The 6,616-nt window shown below is 43.0% G+C and overlaps 1 long non-coding RNA gene across 1 annotated transcript; it reads left to right on the plus strand.

The window, feature by feature from the left end:
• The first annotated feature begins 5,169 nt into the window (after positions 1 to 5,169).
• LOC121138342 lies at positions 5,170 to 6,184 on the plus strand. The gene is made up of 4 exons (XR_005875414.1): positions 5,170 to 5,249; positions 5,471 to 5,566; positions 5,643 to 5,720; positions 5,951 to 6,184. It is a non-coding gene; the product is annotated as an uncharacterized LOC121138342 (long non-coding RNA).
• The last annotated feature ends 432 nt before the right edge of the window (positions 6,185 to 6,616 follow it).

Consider the following 6,616-nt stretch of genomic DNA (forward strand, 5'->3'; position numbering starts at 1 on the left):
AGCTGTTTAAATAAAAGAACCACCATTGTTATCCTTAGGATGAAAGTTGGAAATTAGCATCCTGATATTCTATAAAAGCTATTACACAACATTCTGTGAATGTTCTGAAGAATCTTGTAGCAGAAAAATCTTTCTATATTCACCTGGCAATGGCACTATATCTGTAGAACCCTTTACATGGGAAATGGTCAAGCAAACTGAAGAGCCAATGTTATATCAAAGAGTGACCAATGGTAGGATTCTCATCCGTACAACTTATGTCCATCAATGAAAATATAGTTTTCTTCAGGCAATTGAGGCACACCTTTATTGATGCCCCTGACATAGGAGGCACAAGAAGTAAAAACTCTGTGAGTTCAAGGAAAGCCCTCTCAGAACATACCAGAGAACTCTTTGCGTAGCAAGGCAGACACACTTCTACATCTCCCTGAGTATCAAGCATATTATTTCCTGGAGAGTAGTTCTTATTAACTTGATCAGCAGAAAACCAAACGATTCTTTTCTTGATATTGGCTGGAAAACTTGTCCATATGAAGATCCCACAAAAGTCAGGGATGTAAGGTAGAAGATTTTCAGCTGACTCCAACTGCCAACTCCCATTCTTGCTCAGTGCTCGTATGGGACACAGTGCAGTAATGCTATAGCTTTCTTGCTAATATCTTTTTCTGGATGACCAACTCCCTCTATTTCTGCTGGGCCTGCAGATTTTTTCCAGTCTCTTCTGTTCCTTTTCATTAGATTATTGTGTTCTTAGGAAAGGTTTGATTTCAGGGATGAATACAAGCACACAGGGAGAATTCCATGAGCTTGATGGTATTCCAGTCTAACCAAAACAAAAAGTTTCTGGGAAGGAAGAGTGGCTGTTTCAGGGTAGAGACAGATCAATCTACTGGTCTCTTCAAGACTTGATTCACATGCAAGAGGTACTACACCCCTTCCAGAGATCTAATCTCCCCAAAGACAGAGAGAGAGAGAGAGAGAGAGAGAGAGAGAGAGAGAAACAGAGCAAAACAGAGAGACAGACAGACACTCAGAATGAATTTAAACACAAGACTTGGTGAGGAGAAAACATACTAGATGACCACAAATGTTTGGACTAAGCACAGCGGTTCTTTCAGAAGAATCCAATGATGCTGCTCTCCATTCATCAGGACTAAAATTGCATAGCAGAACATGTTTTGCTAGGCCAGATTGTATTAAACTTGGTGGAGAACTTTTTGCCTAGAAGTCTCTGATTTCCCCCAAAAAATCTTCTAGCATGTCACAAGCCAAATTCACATGCATGGACATCCAATCTTCACCATGTTGTAAGGGCTGTGACAGGATAACTTACCAGGGAAACACACAGAATGTACTTCTGCAAAAATCCCACTGAGGTTTCTTTCAGTGTGAAGCAAGAGTTTATCATGGTGATGCGACCACATTGGGTTGCAGAGAATAGGAGGAAGAAAAGCCAAATGCCATCAAACACAGAGACCGATAATTTATAGTAGGCTTTCCTCCTTGCAAGCTGCTTCTCATGACCCCACTGGGATCTCACATGAACCATTAAGAGAAAAAGAACCACAAGACATGGAACTCCTTCCCTGCTGTCAGTACATAACACTCCTCCCATCAAAATGACATGTAAGTGTGTGATGTGCCATTGACCGATTTCCTGCTTGAGCTAGAGTTTCAAGGAGAGCATCAAGGTCTGTTTGCCAATTGTTTCTTACAAGAGACTCATTTCCAAGAAATACTTATGCATGGACATAGGAATGAACAGCTGGATATCATGAGAGTGAAGAGGAAAAAATGTGAGTGGGAGGGCTAGTAAAGAGATATGTGAAAGAACATTTGGGTTTGATGGTGCAAAGTTTAATGTTACATGAGGGAATGGTGCTTGACTTAAACCTGATCCAACTGCTTTGCCCAACCTGTTGATTCTGGGTCTGGAGGTCTCAAATGACTTTTTATTCTTCGTGGCAGTTCCCTTAATGTTCTCTCAAGCAGTGCTGCAGCAGGTGTCTGGTAGAAACAATTTATCAGTACATTCTGACATCTGCTGTGGTAAAATTGCAACATAAACCACTGCTCTCACTTCCTAGACATGCACAGACATGCTCTACCTCAGAGGCAAGTTGCTTATGTGCAGGCTACTACCAATCTGGCAAGTCTGAATCCTCCTCCCAAAACTGCTTAGATTGAGCACTAAGAGATGTTCCTAACCATGCCACACACCATTGCCTCCATTCCGTGAGGGATCAGGCTATACTGCACATGGGCCTGGCTTTTTTCCTTATCTTTTAATATCTACTATAATTTGTATGGAGAAGTACAGTGAGCTAGCAAAATTTCTTCAATTGTCTAGACATATTAATTTGGATAAATAGCAGCAGTGTAGAAAAGTTTGAGCTCATATCATATATGCATGGCATGGATTAGACAACAGAGGGATGTGAGCTACCTGGAAAACAGAATTTTGAGCCTCTAGGGGAGCCTAGACATGACTATAGTTTGGAAACTTATTATTGCTACAGGACACAAACCAGTCTGAGTTCAACTCTTCAATTGCTAAATCCTCTTAGAACCCAAAGGTGCTGAATGTTTTGCTTTGTGTTCCAGGAGAGATTCCTGAATAGAGAAACCCAATTTCTGCTGAGGTGTGAGGAAAGCTAGTTAGCAGGGTGGACATGTTTTTTCCACATGACATCCAGTAGCCCCTTCCCTGAAATTCCATTGTGTCCTAGAGACCATGGAATCTAGTGATGTCACCTGGTCACCTGTGTTGTAGCAACACCAACTGCTTTTGGAGAGTCAGTCCTTCAGCACCCTTAAGGTTCAAAGATGAACATGTTGGCAAGATTGGGTGATCTGCTTAGCAAAGACTATGGAGAGGGAAGAGAGACCAGAAGTAGGATGAGCTTCAGCTTCAGTTTAAACTCTCAAAGAAGAAAAGGTTCAAAAAGAAGAACAGCAATTCCTGGGCAGAAGATAGGGAACTCCTAAGAGAAGGTTGTTTTTAGCTTGGAATTCAGGTAATGGAGTACAAGAACTGGTGTTTCTGGGAAGTATTTTGGCATAACTGCTTGACAGGGCTTCTGGAAATCAAGGATTCCAGGGTGGTAATTTGTCTCTTCCAGAAGCTAGGAAGTGCCAAGGCAAAAGCTGTTCTACTGGGAGGTCTTGGTTTAACATCTTACAGTACAGTGATGGTTGATGGAGGACCAGCAACATAATGAGGAACAAGTAGTGTGCCCAGCTACAGGCAGGTCATGACTGTACTGGCACACCAGTGGATAACTTTAAGTAATATGCTCCTTCTCAGTGTGGACTGATTTGTTCTTTGACTTTGTGCATCTATTGATCCTGTTCTGCACCTGTAATGCATCCCCACCCACATATAGCCATGTGCTTGGAGAGACATTTCAGGATGTTTAGGGTTATCAAAAATGGATTTCCCATTCAACTTCTATGAATTTGTAGGGTTTCTTTAATTTGTGTTGTTGTTGAATTCTAATATTAAACCATGGTGGTCTGATAAGGTGCATGGAGTTATTCCAATTTTCGTACCTGTTGAGATTTGATATGTTTCCAAATATGTGGTCAAGACTTGTGAAGGTTCCATCTGGCAATGTAAAGAATGTATATTCTTTTTTATTTCGGTGGAATGTTCTATAGATTTCTGTTAATTCCAATTGTGTCACAACTTCTATTTGTCCCTTTGCTTCTTTGTCAAATTTCTGTCTTGTAATCCTGTCTAGAGTTGAGAGGGTGGTGTTGAAGTTTCCAAATATAAGTGTGTGGGGATTTATATGTGATTTGAGTTTTAATAATGTTTCTTTTATGAACATGGGTGCCTTTGTATTTGGGGCATAGTTGTTCAAAATTGAAATTTAATCTTGGTGTATTTCTCCTGTGATGAATATGAAGTGCCCTCCTTCATCTATTTTGATTTACTTTATTTTGAAATCTAATTTGTTAGATGTTACAACTGCTACCCCCGGTTGTTACTTGGGTCCATTTGATTGGAAAATCTTTTCCTAATCCTTAACTCTGAGGTTATGTCTGTCTTTGATGCAGAGGTGTGTTTATGGAAGCAGCAGAAGAATGGGCTCTGTCTTCAAATACATTCTTTTAGCCTGTGTCTCTTTAGAGGCAAGTTAAGACTATTAATATTGAGGGATATTAATGACAATTGGTTGCTCATTCTTGTTTGTTTAGAAATAGTGATTGGTGGTGATGGTTCTGGCTGTTAGTAGAGTGAGATTCTCTAATGTCTATGTTTTTCTGGTTGTAGTTAATTCCCTTGGGTTATTGTTCTCCTTCCAAAACTTTCTGTAGGGCTGGGTTAGTGGATACGTATTGTTTAAATATGGTTTGACATGGAATATCTTGTTTTCTCCATCTATAGTAATTGAAAACTTTCCTGGGTATAGCTTTCTGGCCTGGCCTCCATTGTTTCCTAGTGTTGATAGAATTCTATCGAGGACCTTCTAGCTTTCAGAGATTCCATGGAGAAGTGATGTGTGATACTGATAGGTTTGCCTTTGCATGTTACTTGGCCTTTTTCCTTTGATGCTCTTATTATTCTTTATTCTGTATGTACAGGGTTTTTTCTATTATGTTGTGACCGAATTTCCTTTTGTAGTCCACACTATTTGGTGTTCTGTAGTGTTCTTGTACATTCATTGGCACGTCTTTCTTTAAGTTGGGAAAGTTTTCTACTAGGATTTTGGTGAATATGATTTCTGACCCTTTGAGGTGCATTTTTTCAACTTCTATACCTATTCTTCTTAGGTTTGGTCTTTTCACAGTGTCCCATATTTCCTGGATATTTTGTCTTAGGAATTGTTGGACTTCAGATTTTCGTTGGTCCATGAATCTATTTCCACTAGTGTATCTTCAACACCTGAGATTCTGTGTTCCATCTCTTGTATTCTGATGGTTATGCTTGTATCTGTAGTACGTGACAATTTGCCCCAACACCCTACATCCCCAACTCCATTACCTGGGCATTTTCTGTGCCTAGAGAAGACGTGCCCCTTCTGGAAGGACTACCTTGAGTGTCCCCACACCTCAGTTTTCAGTGTCTTCCAGGCCTTTAGGTACTTAAGTTGGTTGGGGGCCCTGCTCTGAATCCCAACTCCTTTATCCCTGGCTCCATCTCCCTGGGTGTTTTCTACACCTAGATAAGACCTATGCCTCCCGGTATGATCACCCTGAGTCTGCCCACAGCTGTGTCTTCCAGTACTTTGCCAGTGCTTAAGGTGAGTGGGGGCCCTGCTATGAGCACCAACTCCCTACCTCCCGAGCTCCTACTCCCTGGGTGTTTTCTGCACCTATAGATGACCTTTCCACCCGTGGAAGGACCTACTTGAGTCTGCCCACACCTTAGTCTTCAGTGTCTTTTGGTACTTTCCTGGTGCATAAGTTGACTGGAAGCCCTGCTCTGAGCCCTAACTTCTTACATCCCTGAACCCTATACCAGGGCATTTGCTGTGCCTAGAGAAGACCTATGCTTAATGGAAGGATCACCATGAGTTTGCCCACACCTGTGACTTCTGGTCCTTTTCTGGTGCTTAAGGTGAGTGGGAACCATGTTCTGATCCCCAACTCCCTAAATCCTTGGCTCCATCTCCCTGGGTGTTTTCTGTGCATAGAGAAGTCCAGCAACTCTTGGAAGAATCATCCTGAATCTGGCCATACATTTGTCTTCTGGTCCTTTCCCAGTGATTAAGGTGAGTGGGGACCCTGCTCTGAGCCCCAAATCCCTACATCCCCAGCTCTATCTCCTTGGGCATTTTCTGTGCCTAGAGAAGACAAAGGCCTCCAGGAAGGATCACCCTTTGTCTGCCCACACCTGTGTCTTCCAATCCTTTCCTGTTGCTTAAGGTAAGTGTGGGCACTGCGTTGAGCAGCAACTCCCTACATCCCTGGCTCTGCCTCACTGGGTGTTTTCTCTGCCTAGAGAAGACCTACACCTCCCAGAAGGAGCACCAGGAGTCTGTACATGGCTGTGTCTTCTGGTGCTTTCCTGGTGCTTAAGGTGAGTGGAGGTCCTGCTCAGAGCCCAAACTTCCAACATCCCCATCTCCCTCTCTCTGAGCATTTTCTGCACCTAAAGAAGACCTGCCCCTCTCAGAAAGACGATCCTCAATCTGCCCATACCTCAGTCTTCAGTGTCTTCCTGTCCTTTCCTGGTGCTTCAGGTGAGTGGGGGCCCTGCTCTGAGCCTCATCTCCATACATCTCTGCCTCAGTCTCCCTGGGCATTTGCTGCACCTAGAGAAAATCCATGCCTCCTCGAAACTCACCCTGAGTCTGCCCCCACCTGTGTCTTCCAGTCTTTTCCTGCTACTTAATGTGAGTGGGGGCCCTGCTCTGAGCCTCAAGTCTCTACATCCCTGACTATGTCTCCATGGAAAATTGCTGCACCTAGAGAAGACCTATGCCCCCTAGAAGGACCACCCTGTGTCTTCCCACATTGTGTCTTCCCACACTGTGTCTTCCGGTCCTTTCTTGGTGCTTAATGTGAGTGGGGGTCCTGCTCTGAGACACAACTACCTACATCCCCTGTCTCTGTATACCTGTGCATGTTCTGTGCCTAGAGGTGACCTGGCACTCCTGGTAAAATC

Source organism: Mesocricetus auratus, unplaced genomic scaffold (assembly GCF_017639785.1).
Source record: "Mesocricetus auratus isolate SY011 unplaced genomic scaffold, BCM_Maur_2.0 contig_6556_pilon_obj, whole genome shotgun sequence".
In the NCBI taxonomy this organism is placed as follows: Eukaryota; Metazoa; Chordata; class Mammalia; order Rodentia; family Cricetidae; genus Mesocricetus; species Mesocricetus auratus.